This window comes from Chiloscyllium plagiosum, unplaced genomic scaffold, assembly GCF_037043375.1.
Source record: "Chiloscyllium plagiosum isolate Xiang-an unplaced genomic scaffold, Cpla_swu_hap1 HiC_scaffold_19, whole genome shotgun sequence".
Taxonomy (NCBI): domain Eukaryota; kingdom Metazoa; phylum Chordata; class Chondrichthyes; order Orectolobiformes; family Hemiscylliidae; genus Chiloscyllium; species Chiloscyllium plagiosum.
In genome coordinates this window covers 47893579-47917497 of record NW_028270157.1, presented here as the reverse complement: position 1 = coordinate 47917497, position 23919 = coordinate 47893579, and the positions used below count along the sequence as shown (strand labels likewise).

Here is a 23919-nt window from a genome sequence, read left to right as displayed (position 1 = left end):
AAAATGACTCAACTTTACAGATGCTTCTTCCATTCTTGTATCTTTTAGAGGCATTCTGTTTTCATACTTTCTAGGCCAAATTTGTGTCGTAAGTGGGTTAGTTAGTTGATGTTGAGATACAATACCAGTTTGTCTGAATTTGGTTAGCAGTGAATTATCAGGAACAGTGATATGACTCCCAAATGTCATTTTTACATACTATGCTGGTTATTCAAAAGTTCAAATTAGCAGATCAGTGCAAGTGACAAGACTGAAGCAGAGATGATTACTCATTCCACAGTGTTCAGTACCATTCTTGGTTCCTCAGATATTGAGTAGTCAGTATCCACATACAATTAGACCCTGGACATCATTCTGGCTTGGGCTGAGAGTGGCAAGTAATAATCACACTACACAAGTGCCATGCAATGTCCATCTTCAACAAGATTGAAACTGACCACCTCCTCTTCACAGCCAATAGTCTTTTCATTGTTTAATAGACCATAAGACCATAGGAAATAGGAACAGGAGTAAGCCTTTAAGGCCTTTTGAGCCTGCTCTGCCATTTGATAAGATCATGGCTGATCCAATATCCAATGTCACTTCCTGCATTTTCCCTACAACTCTTGATTCCCCTACTGATCAAGACTCTATATATCTCAGCCTTAAATATACACAAGACTCTACCCCCACAGATCTCTGTAGCAAGTTCTAAAAACTCAAAATACTCTCAGAGAAAAAGTTCCACTTCACAGAATCCCAACAGTGTGGTAACAGGCCATTCAGCTCCACGCTGGCCTTCTGAAGACCATAGAACATAGAACATAGAACATAGAAGAATACAGCGCAGTACAGGCCCTTGGGCCCTCGATGTTGCGCCGATCCAAGCCCACCTAAACTACACTAACCCACTATCCTCCATATACCTATCCAATGCCCTCTTAAATGCCCATAAAGAGGGAGAGTCCACCACTGTTACTGGCAGGGCATTCCATGAACTAACGACTCGCTGAGTGAAGAACCTACCCCTAACATCAGTCCTATATCTACCCCCCCGTAATTTAAAGCTATGCCCCCTTGTAATACCCGACTCAATACGCGGGAAAAGGTTCATACTGTCGACCCTATCTAACCCCCTAATCATCTTGTACACCTCAATCAAGTCACCCCTAAACCTTCTTTTCTCTAGTGAAAACAGCCCCAAGTGCCTCAGTCTTTCCTCATACGATTTTCCTTCCATACCAGGCAACATCCTGGTAAACCTCCTCTGCACCCGTTCCAATGCCTCCACATCCTTCCTATAGTATGGCGACCAAAACTGCACACAATATTCCAGATGCGGCCGTACCAGAGTCTTATACAACTGCATCATGACCTCAGGACTCCGGAACTCAATTCCTCTACCAATAAAAGCCAGTACGCCATATGCCTTCCTCACCGCACTATTTACCTGGGTGGCAACTTTCAGAGATCTGTGTACATGGACACCAAGATCCCTCTGCTCATCCACACTACCAAGTATCCGACCATTAGCCCAGTACCCCATCTTTTTGTTATTCTTCCCAAAGTGAATCACCTCGCACTTAGCTACATTGAATTCCATCTGCCACCTTTCTGCCCAGCTCTGCAGCTTCTCTATATCCTGCTGTAACCTGCCACATGCTTCCTCACTGTCAACAACTCCTCCGACTTTTGTATCATCCGCAAACTTGCTCACCCAACCTTCTAACCCCTCTTCCAGGTCATTTATAAAAATGACAAACAGCAATGGTCCCAAAACAGATCCTTGCGGAATACCGCTAGTGACGGCACTCCATGAAGAAACTTTGCCATCAACTACTACCCTCTGTCTTCTTCCATCCAGCCAATTCCTAATCCAAACCTCCAACTCACCCTCAATGCCATATCTCCGTATTTTCTGCAGTAGCCTACCATGGGGAACCTTATCAAACGCCTTACTAAAATCCATATATACCACATCTACCGCTTTCCCCTCATCAACCTCCTTCGTCACCTTTTCAAAGAATTCAATAAGGTTTGTGAGGCACGACTTGCCCTTCACAAAACCATGCTGACTATCCTTGATCACATTATTCCTATCCAGATGTGCATAAATCCTATCCCTTACAATTCTCTCTAAGACTTTGCCCACAACAGAAGTGAGACTCACCGGCCTATAGTTACTAGGGCTATCCCTACTCCCCTTTTTGAACAAGGGAACCACATTTGCTATCCTCCAGTCTTCTGGGACTACTCCTGTAGACAAAGAGGACATAAAAATCAAGGCCAATGGCTCTGCAATCTCCTCCCTTGCTTCCCAGAGAATCCTAGGATAAATGCCATCAGGCCCAGGGGACTTATCTATTTTCACCTTTTCCAGGATTTCCAACACCTCTTCTCTACATACCTCAAAGCCATCCATTCTACTTATTTGTGACTCAGTATTCTCATCGACAACAATGCCCTGTTCCTGAGTAAATACTGAAGAAAACCACCCCACCATATTCCTGTAACCCTGCTAATCCACTCAGCCTGCACATCCCCAGATGCTTTGTGCACTTTAGCATGGCAAATCCACCTAACCCGCATGTCTTTGGACTGTGAGATGAAACCAGAGCACCCGAGGGGACCCACACAGTCCCAGGGAGAATATGCAAATTCCACACAGCCAGTCACCCAAGAGTGGAATTGAACCCAGGTCCCTGGTGCTGTGAGACAGCAGTGCTAACTACTGAGCCATCATGTCACCCTTCATCTTGGTCTTAAATTTTGTATCCCTTTATTCAAAATTATGCCCTCTGGTCTTAGACTCTTTAATAAGAGGAAACATCCTCTCAGTATTTACCTATAAAACCCCTTAAGAATTCCATATCTTGAATGAGATCACCTTTCATTTTTCTAAATTCCTGTGAGCAGACTTTGAACCTACTTGGCCTTTGCTCATTAAACAATCCCATCATACTGGGAAATCATCCTAATGAATCTTCTTTGAACTGCCTCCAATAAAACAATATAGTTCCTTAAATAAGGGACCAAAACTGCTCACAATACTCCAGATGTGGTCTCGCCAGCACCCTGCAAAGTTGCAGTACGACTTCCCTACTCTTATACTCCAAACCCCTTGAAATAAGGCTAACATTCCATGAGCCTTCCTGATGACCGGCTGTACATCTGTGCTTGCTTTCTGTCCCAAGCAGCCCCAAGTCCCTTTGCTCATAAAACAATACCTCCATACCAAGTATCATTCTGGCAAACATTTTCTGAACTGCTTCCAATAAAATTATATCTTTCTTTAAATAAGGTGACCAAAACTGTTCATAGTATTCATCATCAAGTGGCAGAGGAGCACTCACTGTCACTTTCTATTATACTGGAAATCAAAGTATGCAATGCAGAGGAAAGTGGCTGCAAGCACACTTGGAGTAGCCGGGGTAAGTGACTCAACATGTGAGGGAGGCTTTGCAGCACATAGTTCATAGGGCTTTTAAAAGGAAAGAATGTTAGTCACAAGCCCATCCAATATACAGCACACAGACATGCCGGCTGCCTATACCCTGGCATTCTACAGCATTGACACTGTCTATATGCTGTGCATCCCCCACATAGCAACTGCTGAACAATTCTTTGATAGAGAGAGTCAAACATTGAATATTGAATGAGGAAGGGACCAAAGATATCATCATGACCCAATGCCATGTGGGCCATGTATACACGTTGCTACTCCTACTTCCAGTTGGTGCAATAGGCTCTCACCACAGATCTCCATGTATGAAGCATCATCTGTGGCTATGAAATGTTACCAGAGAGTGTGAAGATGCATTTAGTGCTTAAACAGAGATTCATGACTGTAGTGGTAAGCTTACAAAATAATGTCTTCAAACCAGACTACTAAGGGTTAATCATTAAGGGTTAATTGAACATGATAATCAGAAATTGAAGGAAGGTGGAAAAGTGCTAGAAAACAGGCCTAATGCAAAAACAGCCTGTTTTGACTGAAGAGTACTCATGTAACAAATTTATCAGTAGTAACTGTTTTGAAGATGCTGTTCAGCATAATGGAATTCTGGAAAAGTACTGAAAGTACCACAGAATGATTATACAACATGTAATCTTAGATTCAGAATAGTATTAACATCTGGGACTGTAGTGATTGGAACGAGGGGCAGGTGGATCTCATTCAGTATGAGATCCCTGATTGGGGCTGTTAACCTAGTCCAATCAGGTAGCCCTGGCTGACAGATAAAATCAGGTGTGTCAGAGAGTCTGCTCTCTCACTCTGAGAGACCACTATCAATGTCAAGGATGCTACATGTGTAAATGAAGGATGATAGTGATGGGATACTGGCCTCTGTGGAGTTATTTCACCCAGAAAGAAGTTAAATGTCTAGATAAGCTACAGAAGGAAAAAAAAGAAAAAAAGTAAACAGGAGTCTGAGAAATTCTCTTCATTCTAGGAACTAGACATAGGTAAATAAAGGGTGACTTAATGATGGGATACCAGCCTCCATGGAATTGATCCAGGGGCTTTGCCCTAATCAGGGGACTTCACCTTGGGCAGGGATTGCAAATGGTGCCATGGACCTCAAGTTCATCAGACTAGCTGTTGTAAAGCAGGATCCCTGACAGGCAGGAAACAGTGAGTCTCATTGTTGAACATGTCTAAAGTAGTTTTAGCACTCGTTAGTTCCTAATATATCTAAAGTAGATTACTGCTTAATATATATTTATTGCTATATGTTCATATTAACTGCTGAATGTCTACCACTTAATATATTCATCATTGCTTGATATACAAATTAACACTAATAATTAGTATCACTTAACTCATAGAGTATTTTGTTACAGCCCATCGAGCCTACTATTGAACCATAACATGAACATGTGAAAGCTAATATCAAGAACATTTAGGCATAATTGGTTCTGATGGATCAATTTTTTTCAACCCCATCACCAAAAAGCCCTCAATACATTTTACTCTTTCTCTCCATCCTACTACACCTAAATCCACTCACTGGGTCCATGACTGGGTAGAGGAAACCTGCATGGCACTGAGCCCATTGGTCCTGAACACTTGGTGGATGACCCAAAACCATAAGGAGCATGGATAGGGAGAATAACCAACGTATTCTTCCTAGGATGGGGGAGTCTAAAACGAGAGGGCATAGGTTTAAGATGAGAGGCAAAAGAATTATAAAGAACTTGAGCAGTAACGTTTTCATGTAGAGGAGGTATGAGTATGGAACAATCTGCCAGTGGAAGTGGTGGAGGCAGGTACAATTACAACATTTAAAAGGCATATGGGTATATGAATAGGAAGGATTTAGAGGGATAAGAGTCAAATGCTGACAAATGGGATGATGTCTGTTTGGGATACCTTGTTGGCAGGGACTGAAGTGTCTTTTTCTGTGTTGCGTGACCCTCTGATTCCATGATCCCGTAGATGCATATGTCGAGGTAAACAAGATATGCCAAGGGTTTTCTTACCAGAGATAAGTTGACCCTTCTTGGCTTGAACTTCCAAGGATTGGGAGTGAGCAGGCAGGTTCAATTGTTGTTGTATGGCTCCAGCTGCCATTGTTGTGTCCTAAATGAAAAATACAGAGTCTTGTCCAGATGTGCATGGTTCCATCACTGGCTCGGAGCCTCCTGCCACTGCCCAGTCTCCTTGTGAGGATAGGCAGCTGGATTGAGCAGCCAGACAGTTGCATGATTCACTTTACTGTTGCAGCTACTTGGCAACAAGGGCCATTGCCTCTCAGATGTCAGTCCGCTGCGCCTGTTCTTCCCTGTGCATGTGAATTATCAATACCTCCGGATCCTCTCCTACCTGACACTGAACAGGTGCCTGGTTTCCAACATCCTCTGAATGATGACTGCCTGGGCACAGCAGTTGCTCTGAGGTTCTCACCAGATTGTATATCTCTTCTTTCTATGTGGACTGTTGGGGTGTCAGTACCTAAATTGGTGGGGTGTGCAAGAGGTAGACTTGCTGATGCTTATCCTCAGAGATCAAGAAGGGCACTTCTGAGGGAGCTGGCAGTTTCTCTATAGAGATCCTGAAGAACCTGCAAAGCAAAAGAGAGAAAATGTCACAGTCAATGTTTAGAAATGGTGTGCAATGATTGAGCATGCCAGCAGGGTGAATATGAGAATGAAGTGGTACTTATTCACTTAGTGGGTGAATCCAAAAATGATATCTTCAACCAGATCATTAAGAATTATTTGGCAATAAGCAAGTGATGGAGAATAGAAAAATATGTAAGAATAGGCTGATTTGCAAGAAAATGAACTTGGCGTGAGAACAAGTTGTTTCGTAGCAACACTTGGATTTATTTTTGATAACCAATCACAGAGGAATGCTTGGGAAAAGTGCACAGAACAGACACTTGATCATGTAACATCAAATCCAGCATACCAATAATATCAGGGACTTTTCACAGTTTGTTGGACTGCACCATTGGACCTGGTTCATGAACGGTATCATGGAAATTGTGATCGAGCTCCTAGTGCCAGCATCGCTGAAGGGTTCCCAATGAGCAAAAGGACATCTGACTTACTTATTGAATATGTCAAAAACAGTTTAAACTAATAGATTCACTCATTAATTTGCATATGTCTGAAATAGTTTAAGCTAATAATAATTTGATCCAATTTATCTAAAGTAGATTAAGATTAACATAGCCCTGTTATGGGCTGACTTCTCCTGTAATGAGAGAAAAGAAGGGGATGCGTGAGACTATTTTGGCTCACAGGCTACATCCAAGCTGTACTTTTTGGATTTGGTTAAGTGTAGTTAAAAGAAGCTTCGATTACAGCAATTTGCTTAAATATGAATATTAGCTAGGAGATTCAAGATGGCGGCAGTCTGAAAAGTCTGCTGGGTTGGGCTCTGTGCCATACCCCAAGCAAAGTGGACTTCTACCCCCCACCCCACCTCACCCCTCCCAACCCTCATTAGCCACCCCTAAGAAAGATTGTTAGTATAAAGCAGGCAGAACACTTAGAACCTTTTACATTTGGATTTGGAGGTTCTGGCATTGAGATGAAGACAAATTGGGGAAAAGGAGCAAGAGGACCACAGCAGGCTAGGCACTCTCCTACTGTGTCGGGTACACATATAGCCGCTGCTTCAACTCCCATGGCAGTGCCTTTGAACTCAGTGGAGCAGCAGCATCTACTACTGGAGTTCACAAAACTCTGTGAAAAACATTGAAACAGCGCTAGAACTGATTTCTGCCATGCTGGAAAGGCATGAGCAAGAGATTCAGTTACTGAATCGATACATGGAAGCGGTCGAGCAAAGGACCGTGGCGAAGATATGTTCTTTATTCCATTGGTTTGTTTGGACTTGGTGTTGGCCTGCAGGATTGGGGACATAACTATTTCGGACCCTGTGGCAGTGTACTTGGACATTAAGACTAAGAGTAGATTAGATTAGATTACTTTACAGTGTGGAAACAGGCCCTTCGGCCCAACAAGTCCACACCGACCCGCCGAAGTGCACCCACCCAGACCCATTCCCCTACATTTACCCCTGCACCTAACACTACAGGCAATTTAGCGTGGCCAATTCACCTAATCTGCACATTTTTGGAGTGTGGGAGGAAACCGGAGCACCCGGAGGAAACCCACGCAGACACGGGGAGAATGTGCAAATTCCACACAGTCAGTCGCCTGAGGCGGGAATTGAACCCGGGTCTCTGGCGCTGTGAGGCAGCAGTGCTAACCACTGTGCCACCATGCCGCCCACAAAGTGGAACAGACACACAGATCCGTTTCTGCTGAGGGATGGCAACTTTATATAGTACTTTATAAGGGAGTTCAGTGCTTTCTGGGACATCAATTGGATTACAGCCAGTAATCCATAGGTGCTTTGGAAGACCACCAAGGCGTATTTAAGGGGTTTGACTATTTCATATTCAACAACTAGAATCAGGCAGAGAGGAGGGCAGCACCAGACACTTGAGGCCGGTCATATTATAACATAGTTAAGTTACAATGGGTCATGGCTCTTCGGGTTGCTCTGCACTCAGCGCTCATACAAGCGGTGAAGAGAGGGGTCTCCTTTGCAAAGCAAAGGCTGTTTGAACATGGACATAAGCAAAAGGTAAATACCTGGCTTTTCCCCATATTCGAACAACCTTTGCTTTGCAAAGGATTGAGAGATACCCGGCTTATCTGGCTAGGAGGAAAGGTGCTCCGCTGTCCATTGTGTCTAATAGGAAGAGAACTGCTAACATCACATACAAGCTGAAAAAGATTATTGCCAGGTTTCAGGGATTTTATGCAGAGTAATACTGATTAGAGGGCTGTGGGGATGGAGTAGTGAGAATGGAATCCGTTTTAGAAAACCTCCCAGATATAAATGCAGGGCAGACCTCCCTTTTAGATGCACCTCTGACGATACAAGAGGTGCAAGAGGTGGTAAGGCAGCTCCAAGTTGGCAAGGCACCTGGTGCAGACGGGTTCCCGAGTGAGTTTGACAAGGAGTTTATGCACATGAACCATTTCTGGAGATGCACAGTCATTTGTATAGCCAGGACTGCCTTCCACCCTCCCTTTTAGAGGCCAAAGTCTCCCTTATTTTAAAGAAAGGGAAAGACCCCGGGGATTGCACGTCGTACAGACCCATCTCATTGTTGAATGTAGACTTCAAAAATTTATCAAAATGCTGGCTCTAAGGTTGGAAAAAGTGCTGCCTGTTATTATAAAAGAGGACTAGATGAGTTTTACCAAGGACTGCAGCTCTTCCAATAATATCAGGAGGGTATTGAATATAGTGCAAGTATGTCAGCATTGATTCTGGGCTTGGTGGCCTCCCTGGATGCAGAAAAGGTGTTTGATCGGGTGGAATGGTCATATCTCTTTGATGTTCTAGATCATTTTGGTCGGGGTGGGGGGGGGGGTGAGGTCTTTGCTGGGTGGGTTGCAATGTTATATAGAGACTCCAGCTGGCGGTTATCACGAATGGTGTCAAAGTCACCAATTTTAATGTGGGAAGAGGCAGTTGACAGGGATGTCCTCTCTTGCCGCTGCTATTTACCCTGGTAATTGAGCCATTGGCGGAGGCCACCTGGAAGGACACTGAAATAGTGGCACCAAAGGTGGGAATTGGGGAGCACAAAACTACTCTTTATGTGGATGATGTCCTTCTGTTTCTGGCTAATCCGAAAAAGTCCGTACCCTGGTAAATTAAACTATTCTGCAGTTTTTGGGATACAGGATAAATTTTACAAAGTCAGAAATCATGCCTGTGGGAGGATTGGTGGAAGGGCCGAGGCTGAAGGACGGAATGCTGTTTCCTTTTCAGTGGTTGCAGAAAGGTTTTCTCTACCTGGGAATTTTTATTACCTCTACCTTCCTTCAGCTGTACAGAGCTAACTTTGTACAAATGTTTGAGAGGATAAAGCAGGTTTTGCAGCGGTGGGAGGGGCTACCAATATCATGGCTAGGCTGTATAGCCCTGATTAAAATGAATGTTCCTCCTTGGCTATTATAGCCTATGAGGATGCTCTTGTTGTTGTTACCCAGACAGGTGCTGCGGAGGTTTACCGGTTGGCTTGGATCCTTTATTTGGTGCTGTTAGCACCCCCTAATTAAATTTACCAAGCTGTAACTTCCTCAGGATATTGGGGGAGGGGTGGGGGGGTTTGAACCCTCAGATCTGAAAAGATAACAAATAGGTGTCTTGCTGTTATATGTGGGTGACTGGGTGCATAATGACTCAAGGCCGATATGGCTTCAAGTTGAGGCATTGCAGGTGAAGTGTCCTCTTGTCAATTTACTGTTTATGAACAAGATGCGATCCTTGGCTGAGCACTGTGAGAGCCCAAATATCTTAAATACAGTGAAAGCATGGAGGATAATGCGGCAGGGTGAGGGAAATTTGCTTAAGACTTCACTGTTCATCCCATTAGTGAGCTCCAGGATTTAAGCCAGGATCAATGGACTCTGGCTTTCGAGCATGGGAGAGTAAGGGAATCTCCTGTTTGGGAGATTTATTTGAGGGCGAGGTCTTGATGTCTTCCAACTAATTAAGTCAGAAATACAGGATTCCTAATCGGGACCTTTTCTGATACTTTCAGATTAGGGATTAGAGACAGAAGACGACCACACTCTTGGCTTAGCTCTACAAGTTGGATATAGAGAGAAGAGTGCTCTAGTGTGGGGCTGCTCTCTTGGTTAGTACCATATGCCATCTGAAGAGAGGGAGCACCTTGGGGGATATGGAGAGACTCCATGGGATCTGGAATCAGGAGTTGGGGGAAGAAATTTCATCGGAAACACGGGAGGATATATGGGAGAATGTAAAGAAAATTTCAATATGCAATAAAACACAAGCTATGCAATTGAAGATCCTTCACAGGGCTCGTATAGCACCAGACAGGTTAGCAAAATTTACGAAAGGATCTTTTCCAGGATGTCTCAAATGTAAAATCAGCATAGGCACCCTTACACATTGCTTTTGGTCCTGCTACAAGATTCATGGATACTGGGGTGCCATAGTGAATGAGCTGGAGAAGATCCTGGGAATTGAAGTTAAAGAGGGCCTGGTATCCCTTCTTTTGGGATTACCGAATCTGCCCTCTTTGGGTGAGCATGGGAAGAGGCTATTAAACATTCTTACACATTGTGCAAGAAAGAACATTCTAATGAACTGGATATCAGAAATTGTTATCGTTAACACTACTGTAATATAATAATGTTTTATTATTTCTACTTTTCTGTATTTTTGTACTTTTCTAACTTTTCTTTAAGAGTCAACTTTTTTCAATAAATACATAAAAATGAATATTTATTGAGTAAGAATAGAATATGGAAAATGAAGGAAAAATAAAAGACTGAACTATGACTATCTATTAAGTAATAAAAAAAGATGAAAAAGGAAGGAGAAGAAAGCAAAGAGCCTCACATCCTCCTGCAAGTCGGGGACCCCTCGATCAATGGCTGGTCTGGAGGCTTAGCTTTGTTCCTAGCACTATTCCTCACCCTGTTCCAAAGTGAAATCCAAAAACTCTCTTTCTTATACAGTGTAACAAAGCCAGCACAGAAAAGCAGACACAGACAATAAGCTGCTTGCAAGTATAGAAAATACGTTTTGATTGTGCCGTCTGCAGCACGTATAGGAATGTTCACAACACTCATTCAATGTCATGCAGCTGTCATATATCATCAACCGTTTTAGCCATTCAGCCCATCCGATACAATCCACCTCAATGATATGTCACAGCGCATGTTACAATTGCAGATGCAGATGCAAATCAGCAACAGCTGCTCAAGGACATATAATAAGAGTATGTAATCTGCACTAGAAGAATAAAACTACAAGGAAAATAACCATCACCAATACGAACAATACAACATTCGGCCATATCACTAAATTAATTGCAGTGACCTGTGGGAACCAACCCTTCAATATATACCCACGTCTGACATTCGATTATGGCCATGGTGAAATCAGCGAGTCATGCCACGTGCTTGTCTTCCTCCAATGATCTCAAAATTGAGGGGAGCCCACAGAAGATTAGTTTTCCATGCTTACGCTAATAGCAATAATATCCTTAATTACAGTTGAAGTGCAACCGTGTCGCATTTATATACACGCAACTTAATCTATTCTGACTCCTGTCCTGGAGTTGAGGATCCTGTTCCTGCTGAAGGCCCTTAAAACCTGCAAGGAGAGAGGGAAGCAAAAAGTGTGCGAGATTAGCTGGCTGTTAGTCAATTTTAAATTTTTCTGTTAATCTATTTATATATTTGCTCTAGGATTCAGTATATTCCAGATTCAGATTCCTTAATTTGTGCTACTTTTTATCTTTTAGTTCTCTATCCACAGATTACCTCACCTCAAAACTGTAAAATAACACCATAAATGGACTCAAAATTTCTCCAGGTCTCTTCACCTGTATCCGTCTTGAGGATGCTTCTTTGATGTTTCCTTCCTTGCCAATTTTAAGAATGTATCATTGAGTGGTAACTACCTCCATATGCAAGTACCCGCATTGAGCTGCAATATATATGGCATCAAACAATACAGCTCTAACATTCATCAGGCTTTGCATTCAGCTTATGCTTTCCACGTTTTACTTTTCCAAACTCCTACACCACCTGAGTCTTAGTTCAGCCTTGTTTCACATACACTAACTGTCCCAACACATTACAATTTCACTTGCTGGTTTAATAATACAAATGCTCAAGATGGGGCATCTGTATGTCAATCAATGGCCCCTTTCACTCAGTCCACCATTACTCCTCCCAGAGTCCATATTCTTGCATTCCTGCAACATTTTGACTTAATAGCCAATCACACATTATACTTTGATCATAATTCTTCTGACATCCCTTTCACGTACTATTTTCATTGCGTTAAAATCTGTTTCTCTATGGATTTTGTGACAGTGCCTCATCATTTAAGCTATGTTTTTGTCCTCTTCCAAGCCACTAATTCCTTTGTCAAATATATGTACATGTCTGAGACCCATTCTTCAATGCATGTTTTTGTACCGTCTCTTATTTCTTACCACTGAGGTAGCATTTACTTTCGCACACTTACATCGGTGTCTCAAGACCATGTCACGTGTTCTTGACTCCCATATAATCTCATCAAATGATGTATGAGGTTTTACTTATCTCTCCATGTATGGTCCCGATGCCTTGGGTAGTGGCTTGATCACCAATTCAGTTTTCTTAAAAAGAAAGACAAGGACATAAACATCACCAAGAGAAAGCTAACAGTTTGGTGCTCTTATCTAAACTTCCTCTTCACTAAAATACATTTTAATCTCAATTGCCATTTCAACCCATTATTCTATTTGTTTTTTGTCTTTCTTTCTTTGCCACCAACCGCCATCCCTAATTACTTTGTCTCATCCAATTTTTCAATTTAACTATTACCATCACATCTAGTTCCAAACATCTGTTGAGATTTGTAGTCCATGGAACATAATCTTATAATATTTTAAAACAGAAGTCAAATATTTCTGTTTGATTCAGGCACAACAGACTTCGATTGTTCTTTCTCTAAAATGACTCAGTTTTTTAGCAGTTACTTGATAACTCATTCTAGTATTTGATATATCCCTCTGTAAATTTGTCCAAATTCAATAATCTGTTTACTCCCTTAAAGTCAGTTTTGTACTTTTGTATGTGTTGAAACCACTAAGACTGTGTGCATGCACTTTTTCATTTCCCAGAATCCTTTAAATTTTCAGGTAACTATTCCATTTAAATGTTTTAGAATACCAGGGCATATGAGTCTTAATATACTTTTTGTCATGATGCACTTAAGTATACCTAGGCTCAGTGGTTTCGACATCCTTGACACTCGCTACAATTAATATTTCCACAGTACTTCCCCAATACTGAAATGTGTTATTGATGAATGGCTTAATAGGTTGAGGTTGCCTCATCCATCACTGTGTTGTGACATTGAAAGTCTGCAAATGGGTTCAGCCTTCAATGTCTCAAATTTCTAAAAAAACAAACAAGCTCCATCCATTCTACATCAGGCAGAATTGGTTAGTTAGTAATATAGATTTAACAAAGGGGCTGGGTTAAATTCTTGCATATAATTACATCATTTATCTCTCCTCTTCCTTTGACGGAATCAGTGTGTAGACTTTCAGCAAAGGAAAAGCCCTCCTTTCTAGCCTGGTCTGAAGTTGCAATCTCCAGGGTTGGAGGAAAGGACAGAAAAAAGGTCAATTATCTGTCAGAGTAGGTGTCACACCCTTCTGACTGCAACCTCAAAAAAGGACAAGCCCACCCTTTTGTTAAATTTGCCTTTTCTCAATCCTTCGCCCACATTTTCAACATTCCAATTTCCCTATCAATTGGATATTAACAATGATTCAATCTTATCATCCGGAATTAAAGATTCACTCCTGTCAAAACAGAAATTGGAAGTTCACGCTGGCCAGAAAACAAAATTCCAAACATGGTAATTTCTGGAATTAAAATTGACCCAAGTCCAAATATATCACAGAGCCAATTCCAAAAGGTACATGTTTACCAAGTTTTACAAATCAAATATTTGAATCAATATTTCACAGATTTTTGCTTTACACAACCACTGATGGTTTCTTAAAAGGACATTACATTAACCGTACATATTCCACACTAATACAGCCACATGCAGGCACACAACACATTTTCAAATCACCACACATTTCCAAAATGCAAACTAACTTTAAAGTATCCCCAGATACTCACTCCATCTTGTTACTACAACGATCTCCTACCAGAGCTCCTGGACTGCCATTCTTATAATTGAATGCAACAGTTTCCCTCACTTGTTTCCCACCACCTCTCCCACATCCCAACACTCCCCATCTCCACTTCCACCAAACCCATATGGTCTCTGTGCTGTTGCACAGTTCTTCGGGACACCTTTCCCCAGCATGCACCAGTTGTACCACTCACTATAATATGTGAGGTGTAGGATGGGCTGAAGGGCTAAAATTGTTGATAATATTCGACAGCTGCATGACTTTCAATGAGTCTTGTGAACATTCCAGTACGTGCCGCAGAATGCACAATCAAAACTTGATTTCTGCACTTGCAAGCAGCTTATTTTCAGTATCTGCTTTTCTGTGCTGGCTGTTTGTTACACTATATAAGAGAGAGAGTTTCATTTCAAGTTTTTGGATTTCACCTCGGACTGGGATCATGAACAGTGCCAGGAACAAAGCTAAGCCTCCACACCAGCCATCGATCAAGGGGTCCCCGACATGCAGGAGGATATTTGGCTCATTGCTTTGTTTTCCTTCCTTTTTACATCTTTTTTTTATTACTTAATAGATGGTCATTGTTCAATCTTTCATTTTTCCTTCCTTTTCCATCTTTTATTATTACCCAATAAATGTTCGTATTTAAGCAAATTGCTGGTTGTCAAGTCTTCTCTTAACTACATTTAACGAAATCTGAAAAGAACAGCTTGGATACACCCTGTGAGCCAAGACATTTTTAGCGACGAGGATGGGATTCAGAAAAATGTGTAAGAGAAGGGAAAAGCAACCTGATGCACTGGAAACCTTCTGTATTCCAGGATGGAATGTGGCAGACTCTGGATTTGGGTGTGTTAGCACAATTAGGACCCTCAGAAAGATGGAATATGGTAATAACTGGAGAAAGAGAGAACTGGAAGCCAGGTTCCTGAACTGTGCCAGTGCACTGAACCTTGTAAAGTGTTAACTCTTTGTGGTCTGGTTTAAATTTTGTTTGTTGGTTGCAAAATGTTGTCTTGTACAATTTGTGTGTTTTTGTTGCCTGGAGCTTGAGATTTGGCAATACTTTGAAGTTAGTTTGCATTTTGGGAATGTATGGTGATTTGAAAGCGTTGTGTGTGCCTGTATTAGTGTGGAACAAGTACAGTTAATGTAATTAAGAAACAATCAGTGGTTGTGTAAAGCAAAAGTCTGTAAAATGTTGATTCAAAAATTTGGTTTGTAAATTTTGGTAAAAGTGTATCTTTTGCAATTATTGTATTTAGACTTGGGTAAATTTTAATTCCAGAAATTACCATGTTTGGAGTTTTGTTTTCTGGCCAGATTGACACGAGTCAATCATTAATTCTGGATGATAAGACTGACTTGTTATTAATATCCAATTGATAGGAAAATTGTAATGTTGAAAATGTAACTGTCTGAGGGTGAGGAATTGAGGAAAGACAAATTTAACAAAGGGGTGGACTTTTTTGTTGAAAAGAAGTTGCAGACAGAAGGTGTGGCACTTATTCTGACAGAATTGACCTTTTTTCTGCCCTTTCTTCCACATCTAGAGATGGCAAACTCAGACCAGGCTAGAAGGGTTGGGTGGTGTGGCCCCCTCTGCCAACTCTCCAAAGAACAGATTGCATCTCTTCTGGTCAAGCCCATTCACCAGGACCTCCAGGTCCCTGTCAGAAAATCACTGTGCCATCTTCCTTTCTCCAAAATGTTTAGACTCTATCCTTGACAGGGAGGGCAGCTTCGGAAGGTCAATGCTCACCCATGTGCACAACAAGCTTTAAAAGATGACGTGGGTCGAAGAGATACCAAAGTTTCAGCAGAGATCTGCTGAGTTTGAGTTGTTCTGGAAATTGTGAGTGGTAAAATGGGTGGAATTCAAACATGGGAGATATCATACAGAGGGAGAGGTAATTAATTGAAGCACATTTGTGAAGATAAGGCAGGAAATCCCACCAGGCCTTACCATAACCAATCCTCCAAAAAACATGATACAACTCAGCCAAAATAAGAAGCTTTTGAATTTCCCTCAATTTCTGAAGTGTTCTTTGTGTCATCTAGTCTGGAGGTAGACACAAATGATTTGTTAGTCTTCTGACATTGTGCTTAGCCTGACTATTCCAGGGGACCAGCGAATGGTTGTCCTGGACTTGGAAAAGCAGACCACCTGTGAAGGGACAAGAGGCAAGAGACACGTAGGTGCCTCATGCATTGGGCATTTATTTGTGACTTAAATGGAACAACCCTGAACAACTTGGAATAAGGCAATATGCCTTTCAATTCAATAAGAAATTATTGAGTTAATGCCACCTCCTATATTACGATCTGTAAATTATATCGAAGAACAATGCTACTTTTGTCTAAGGAAGCTATAGATCAAATGACTTGAGAGCTATATTTAGATTTTAACACTACCAGCTCATTTCAACTCACAATTTTTGTCAAGCAAACGTTTCATAGGGCAACACACATGACAATACGTTTGAATGGTAGAAACAGCTCAAGTTGAGCCATCGTTTCCATCTTGCAGATTTACAAAACAGTGCAGGATCTGATTGGTGATATCCATGTGATTATCAAGATGCTGATCAACAAATCTATGACAAACTGTATCAGAAAGTATTTTGTGTGGTCAATTTTCAGATTCCATCTCCAGTTAGAAACTTGCCTACCTTTAAATATTCCTATTCTACTGTGAACTATTTTAAAGTGCTGCAAAGAAAGTATCTTGTATGGTTTAGTTGCTAAATATATCATACAAGATCACAAAGGTTTAATTTACAAATCGATGTTGAAAGCTACAAGTGGCCTTACAGTCTCTTGGTTATTTCCTGTCCCTAATTGCTTCTGAGTGTCAGCTGGAGAAAATGGTCTGTTGATGCAATATTGAAAGTACAGATTGGATTACAAGCTGTTGCTGGCTGCCAAGTACTTATCAAAATGGCTATTTGGAAATGGTCCCTAGCAAAGAGTTAAAGCCTTTAGGAGAAGATAAAACAAATATGTGGAGGCTGACAAACAGCATTTATTTTTCTGTTTCTCTTTTGTTAGGTCTGATTATAAGGGAGCAGTTGGGCTTGTTTAGGCTGGCTGCAGGACAGAGATGTAGGGCCCCGATTGGTGGAAAGGGCTCTAAAGTGTGGGAGAAGGATCAGGTCTGGAATAGGAGATTGGGGTTGGATATGGCAACAAGGCATAGGTGTTGGACACAGTGTGAGGAAATGGGATTTGGGTTCAGACTGGGGGAGTCAGCGCCGGGTCATAGAGTGCAGGGGCTTTCAGGTCTGGATTAGGAGAAGGGGTGATTGAGTCCGGTGGTGGGCAGGGATTGTCTGGTCTGGTAGCAGGTAGGGATTGTCTGATTCAGAGCAGGGACAGGAGGGTCCCAGGGGGATTTACAGGCCATGGGCATAAAGGAAGAATGCTGGATCTTGGGGGTCTGATTGAGTCTGGAGTGAGAGGGAGTGTCAGGGAGATGTAAAGCTTCGAAGCCAGGAGGTTTTGAAGTGTTTCAGGTAAATTGGAGATGCAATTTTACAGTTACTGAGGGTTACACTGGGTATGTAATAACTTTCCTGAGAAACTATTTACTAATCTTCATCAGAAACCTCTGAATTGTCTAATTTAAATGGAGATATTCAGAGGGTTCCAGGCATAGAGGAACTGCCCAGTAGAATCTTCAATTCCTACAGAGTCTGCTACAACGGGAATTCTGCATGGTTGAGTAACGACTTTGCAGTACTGACTATCAAAGAATCTGGGCCATTCTGCATTGTTAGTTTATTTTAAATTTGTATAGTTGCTAAGTAATCATTTTCCCCTTCTATTTTTAAAGTCAAAAGAAATTACAAAAGCACAAACACGTTTTATGGAAAATTTGAAGGAGCAATATTATTAAAATATCAAAATAGATATTGTGTAATAAAAATTAATTTTATAAAATAATGTACACTTTTCTAGAAGATTATTTTTCTTTTCATAATTGAAAAATGAGTGCACATAAGTCGAATATTGCAACCGACCTACTTACACGGTTTACTTACAATTCATTAGCACTCCCTTTACCATTTGCTGTGTGGTACCTTGACCATCTGTTCCAGCTGCTCCTGCTACTCACTTTTTCTACAGCATAAAACCCATAAACTCATTTTTCCATTACACCCGTCAGATCCAAAGAAGTGTCATATTGAGCTTGAAAGATTAACTCTGTTTCTCCACAGATGCTACCTGCCTGCTGAATTTCTTCAGTGCTTTCTGTTTACATTATAATGGATTCCTTATTTCTTCAGTAAAAAAGGCTAAATTTTAAAAAAAACTGAACAAACAAAAAAATGAAAAATGAAATAAACCTGTCTTTTAAAATTATATAGTTGTCACTTTAGGTTAAAGAAAAGACTTTCAAAAAGCATATTTGCAGATTCAAATATAAATAGTTCTTGTTATGGACAGCACAAAATTTCACTCCCCAGTCATTGGTACCAACAACTCCACTTCCCACAGAACATTTTCATGCAGGAACAGCAGATGCAAACTTACCCCTTGTATAGAATCACAAAACTGTTACGTCACAGAAAGAGGCCATTTAGCCTATTCGTCTGCAACAGCTCTCCAAATGATCATTATGACTTGGCGCCATTCTCCTGCTTTTTCTCCATAACCATGCACATTGTTTCTTTTTACATAATCATATAAAGACCCTTTCTATAACTTAACTGAACCTGCTTCCAGCAAACTTCCCTGTACATTCCAGACCCGAACCATTCTTTGTGTAAAAAAAGAACTCTTTTCACATCACTTTTGCTTTTTTTGAAAATCATTTAAAATGTATGCCCTGTCATTCTAAGTCCATTTATGAGTGGAACAGTTTCTTCTTCTTTATTCTACCTCGCGTTTTCTTGAAAACTTGAAAACGTCCATCAGATTTCCTTTGAGCCATTTTTCCAAGAAGAAAATATCAATCTCTCCAATCTAGTCTCATAACTAATATTTATTATCCCAGGAACTATTTTTGCAAATCTCTTCTGCATTCTCTCCAATGTATTTACAACCTTCTTATTGTGTGGCACTCTCCAGAACGGTATACCGGCTGAGGTCTAGCAATTGTCTTATAGAAGTTCAGCATTATCTCCTCTATCCTGAATTCTTGCCCCTATTAATAAATCCCAGTATACTGTATGCTTTAGTAATTGTCACCATCAATCATCTAAGTACATAAACCCTCAGGTCCCTCTGCTCCTGCACCTGCTTTAGGATTGTACCTCTTCTTATATGTTGTTGTTCAACATTCCCAGGCCATTTGGCCCATTGGGTTTGCTCCACCATTTGATCATAGCTGATAGATTTCTCAACTCCATTCTCTTGCCTTTTCCCCTGAATCCTTGAACCCCTTGAGGATGGGCCGATTGGTTTTGTTTTTATTTTGTGTGGTCTCACTAGTGCAGAGATGAGATATGTCCAATTACAGAAGGACATCCTCAGCATAATTTATCAGTGTGAGAAAATTTTACCATTACTTACAAAGGTGGCACATGTTCTGCTAACAAATTATTGTCCTTTCACATCAAACTTTGGCTTGTACACTAGGACTTCCCAACGGCAGCCAGTCAGCTTCAGAGTGGGCTCTACTCCTCTTGTAGCACTCGCACAATAAAATGTAAAATATAAAATACAGGCAATCAGAACAAAACACAAAAGCAAATGCATTGTCCAGGCTACCCCTGCCTTCAAGTGCAAGGAAATCTAGTAGTAGCTTTAAGATTCTGATGATAGTGGCATAAATGAGGAATTAAGAAAAGATCCTGTTTTAAGCCAAGCGATGGATGTGATCCGAAAAGGCAGGGTTTTGGATTAGATTCCCTACAGTGTGGAACTTCAGCCCAACAAGTCCACACCGACCCTCTGAAGAGTAACTCACTTTGCTCTGACTAATGCACCTAACGCTATGGGTAATTTAGCGTGGCTAATTCACCTGACCTGCACATCTTTGTACTGTGAGAGGAAACCGGAGCAAACCCATGCCGACACGGGGAGAATGTGCAAACTCCACACAGACACTCACCCGAGGCTGGAATTGAACCCTGGTCCCATGAGTGCTAACCACTGAGCCACCATGCCGCCCAATTGGCAGGAGCCACCAAGCACCCATTCATGTCCTGTAGAGGGGAGCTGTCAGTTTAGAGCAGCTGTTTACTCTAAGGAACGAGGCTGACCATCATCTGAACATATTAAAGAAGGTGTGGAACAGTTGCTTCAGTGCCAGACAGGATGGTGAGGATGAAACAGCTTGCAAGGGCTATTTTTGGCAGCCAAATTGAGAAAAAGCAGCTAATGCCACTCATGCCAAAAGTAGAAATGTGCAGCCATTGTTGTCATTAGATGCTGGAAATGACCCAAAATGCCATGGCAACATGCCCACATTTACTTTGCAGGTCCCTTTTGAGGGCCAAATGCTGCTGGTGACAGTCAATGCTCATTTTAAGTGGTCGGAGGTGATGGTAATGAAATTCACCTCTGCAAACCTGACCATCGATAAACAGGATAAATATAAACAAGGTTCTATAATCCTAAGCAGGTTGACAGTATCAACGATCCTCAGATCTTTGAACAGGAATTCACTGACTACATGGAATGGAATGGAATTGGCACAGTAAGTTGGGCCCTTACTACCCCTCATCTTGTGAAAATGTTCATGTACTCCTTGAAAGCATGAAGTGGGAGGGGTCACTAGTTTGTCAAATCAAAGTTTTCTGGTTATGTACTGAAACACACCTCACGCCATTTTCCAGAATATGCCAGCATACAGGGAGAAAGTGAGGACTGCAGATGCTGGAGATCAGAGTTGAAGAGTGTGGTGCTGGAAAAGCACAGCTGGTCAGAAAGCATCTGAGGAGCAGTAGAATCGATGTTTCTGGAATAAGCCCTTCATCACACATACTGTTTAAAAACAAGCTGCAAATGACGTTCAACCTGTTGCTGCCTGAAGAAACATACAAGATTGGTAGGAAGAATCAATTAGTGGGGTGCTGGAAAAACACAGCAGGTCAGGCAGCATCCGAGGAGCAGGACAATTGATGTTTTGGACAAAACCCCTTCATCAGGAATGAGGCTTGTGAGCTGAGGGGAGTGGGGAGATAAATGAGAGGGGGGTGGGGCTGGGGGGAAGGTAACTGAGAGTGCTATAGGTGGAGGAAGGTGTGGATAATGGTGATAAGTCAGAGAGGAGTGTGGAGCAGATAGGTGGGAAGGAAGATAAACAGGTAGGACAGGTCATGAGGGCAGTGCAGAGTTGGAAGTTTGGAACTGGGATAAGGTAGGGGGAGGGAAAATGAGGAAATCCACATTCATGCCGTGTGGTTGGGGGGTCCCAAGGCGGATGATGAAGCATTCTTCCTCCAGGCGTTGGATGGTTAGAGTGTGGCGGTGGAGGAAGCCCAGGACCTGCATGTCTTTGGCAGAGTGGGAGGGGGAGTTAAGTGTTTGGCCATGGGGCAGTGGGGTTGGTTGGTGCAGGTGTTCCGGAGATGTTCTCGGAGGTGCTCTGCAAACAGGCGCCTGTCTCCCCAATGTAGAGGAGACAGCATCAGAAGCAACAGATACAGTAAATGACATGTGTGGAAGTGTAGGCAAAACTCTGATGGATATGGAAGGCTCTTTTGGAGCCTTGGACAGAGGTCGGGGGAGGTGTGGGCACAGGTTTTGCAATTCCTGCAGTGGCGGGGGAGGTGCCAGGAGGGGAGGCTGGGTTGGTGGGGGGGGGGTGGGGGGGGGGGGGGGGCGTGGACCTGACTAGAGAGTCGCAGAGGGAATGGTCTTTATGGAAAGTGGATAGGGGAGGGAAGGGGAGGGAAATATATTCTGATGGTGGGGTCCGTTTGTAGGTGGCAGAAATGGCGGAAGATGATGCCATGTATATGGGGTTGATGGAGTGGAAGGTGAGGACCAGAGGGGTTCTGTCCTTGGTAGATCTGGGCAGTCAGGGGTTCCCAAACTATGAGGTTGGAAACTATGTGTGGGAGATCCCCTGAGGTGATGAGGTTGTGTACAGTCTGGGAGATGATGGATTGGTGATGGGGGGGGGTGAGGTTATGGTCAAGGGGACAGTAGGAGGAGGTGTCTTCAGGTTGGCGCCTGGCTTCAGCAGTATAGAGGTCAGTGCACCAAACTATCACTGCACCTCCCCCTTACACCCCACCAACCTCCATGTACATCGCATCATCCTTAGTCATTTTCACCACCCAGGTGGAATTGGCCCAGTGGGAATTGGACTCCAAGAGGTGCTCTTTCATCTGAGCGACCAAACGCAGGCTCAGAGCTTGTGACGATACTATGGCTTTAAGAGGTTTATTTTGACCTTTTCTTTATAAAGCAAGGTTGAGATGGAGATGCAAAGTAGTCTTCTCAAGGTCGATAAACAGCTTGTGAGGTCTTAGGTTCTTTTTTAAATTTGGAACAAAATAGGTAGTCTGAATGGTTGGTGTCAAGCTCCCACAAAACCAGGATTTTTAGTTTTAGCTTTCAGCACTTGTACAATCTTGAAGTTGGATGTGCAAGCTGTTATACTATTCTCTGTTACAGCTGAAAGCTGGGATTCTCTTCCTGCTACTAGAATTGCATGCAAAATAATCTATTTTTCTGAAATTGGCTTTGCATGGGTGTGTTTCTGGGATGTTACCAAAATGGAACAGTTGTAGTTAACATATATTATTTTGTTAAGCATTTCAACAGAGTTAGTTAATTCAATCCTTTTCTTTTTATTTTGTTTATATTTTAACTGTAGTTTAAAAATTAAAGCGTATTTTGCTTAAGGTTAAGTACTTTGAGCAATTGAATTGAATCCCTTGCTCTTACCTTTAAAATAAACGTTAGGATCGAGGCTATCTTCTTAACATATTTTGGGAGATTTGGTCTGGTCCATAATAAATTGAGTGCTCTTGTCAGCATCAACGTCTCAAATTCCAGGTTGGGTTTAGGATTATTAGACTCAAAGGCAATGAATAGTGTTGGTGTTTCTTTTATTTCAGTTGTTGGATTTGGTTCGTTTAAATGGGGTATGCCTTGTGTAATAATGGCTCTTTCAGTCACTAAGAGGTTGCTGGGGGTGGAAGAAGTCACTTCAAGCGTTTACAGCAAGTGAGCAAGGCAAAGCTTTTGGCAGACAAGCTGGAGTTAGGGTTGCCTTTGAAATTGCAGCAATAGTTCGACATTTCCAATTGCCAGAAATGTCACTGGAACCATTGGAAATGGCAAAAATTCAGTTACAAATGAAGCAGTTTGAACATGAAAAGGAAATGAAACAGTTTGAATTATGATTGAAAGCAGAAGAAAAGCAGCAGGAGAGAATAGCTCCAGCAGAGGAAATAGTAAAGGAAGGCCCTAGCAGAAGAAAGGAACATGGAACATAGAACATTTCAGCACAGTAACAGGCCCTTCAGCCCTTGATGTTGCACCAACCTGTGGAACCAATCTGAAGCCCATCTAATCTACGCTATTTCATTTTCGTCCATATGCCTATCCAACGACCACTTAAATGTCCTTAAAGTTGGAGTGTCTACTACTGTTGCAGGCAAAGCGCCCCACACCCCTGTTACTGTCTGAGTAAAGAAACTACTTCTGACATCTGTCCTATATCTATCACCCCTCAAGTTAAAGCTATGTCCCCTCATGCTAGCCATCATCATCTGAGGAAAAAGGCTCTTACTGGCCAGGCTGTCTAATC

General features: G+C 42.0%; 1 protein-coding gene across 1 annotated transcript in view; it reads right to left on the bottom strand.

The window, feature by feature from the left end:
* Positions 1-12035, bottom strand: part of LOC122559589 (voltage-dependent calcium channel subunit alpha-2/delta-4-like) — a 549452-nt gene extending 537417 nt beyond the window's left edge. Inside the window, exons 1-2 of the mRNA XM_087997322.1 lie at positions 11407-12035; positions 5464-6044 (exon numbers count right to left, since the gene is read on the bottom strand). The gene's annotated coding sequence lies outside the window, so the exon portion shown is untranslated. The remainder of the gene's footprint in view (positions 1-5463; positions 6045-11406) is intronic.
* Between the last annotated feature and the right edge of the window lie 11884 nt (positions 12036-23919).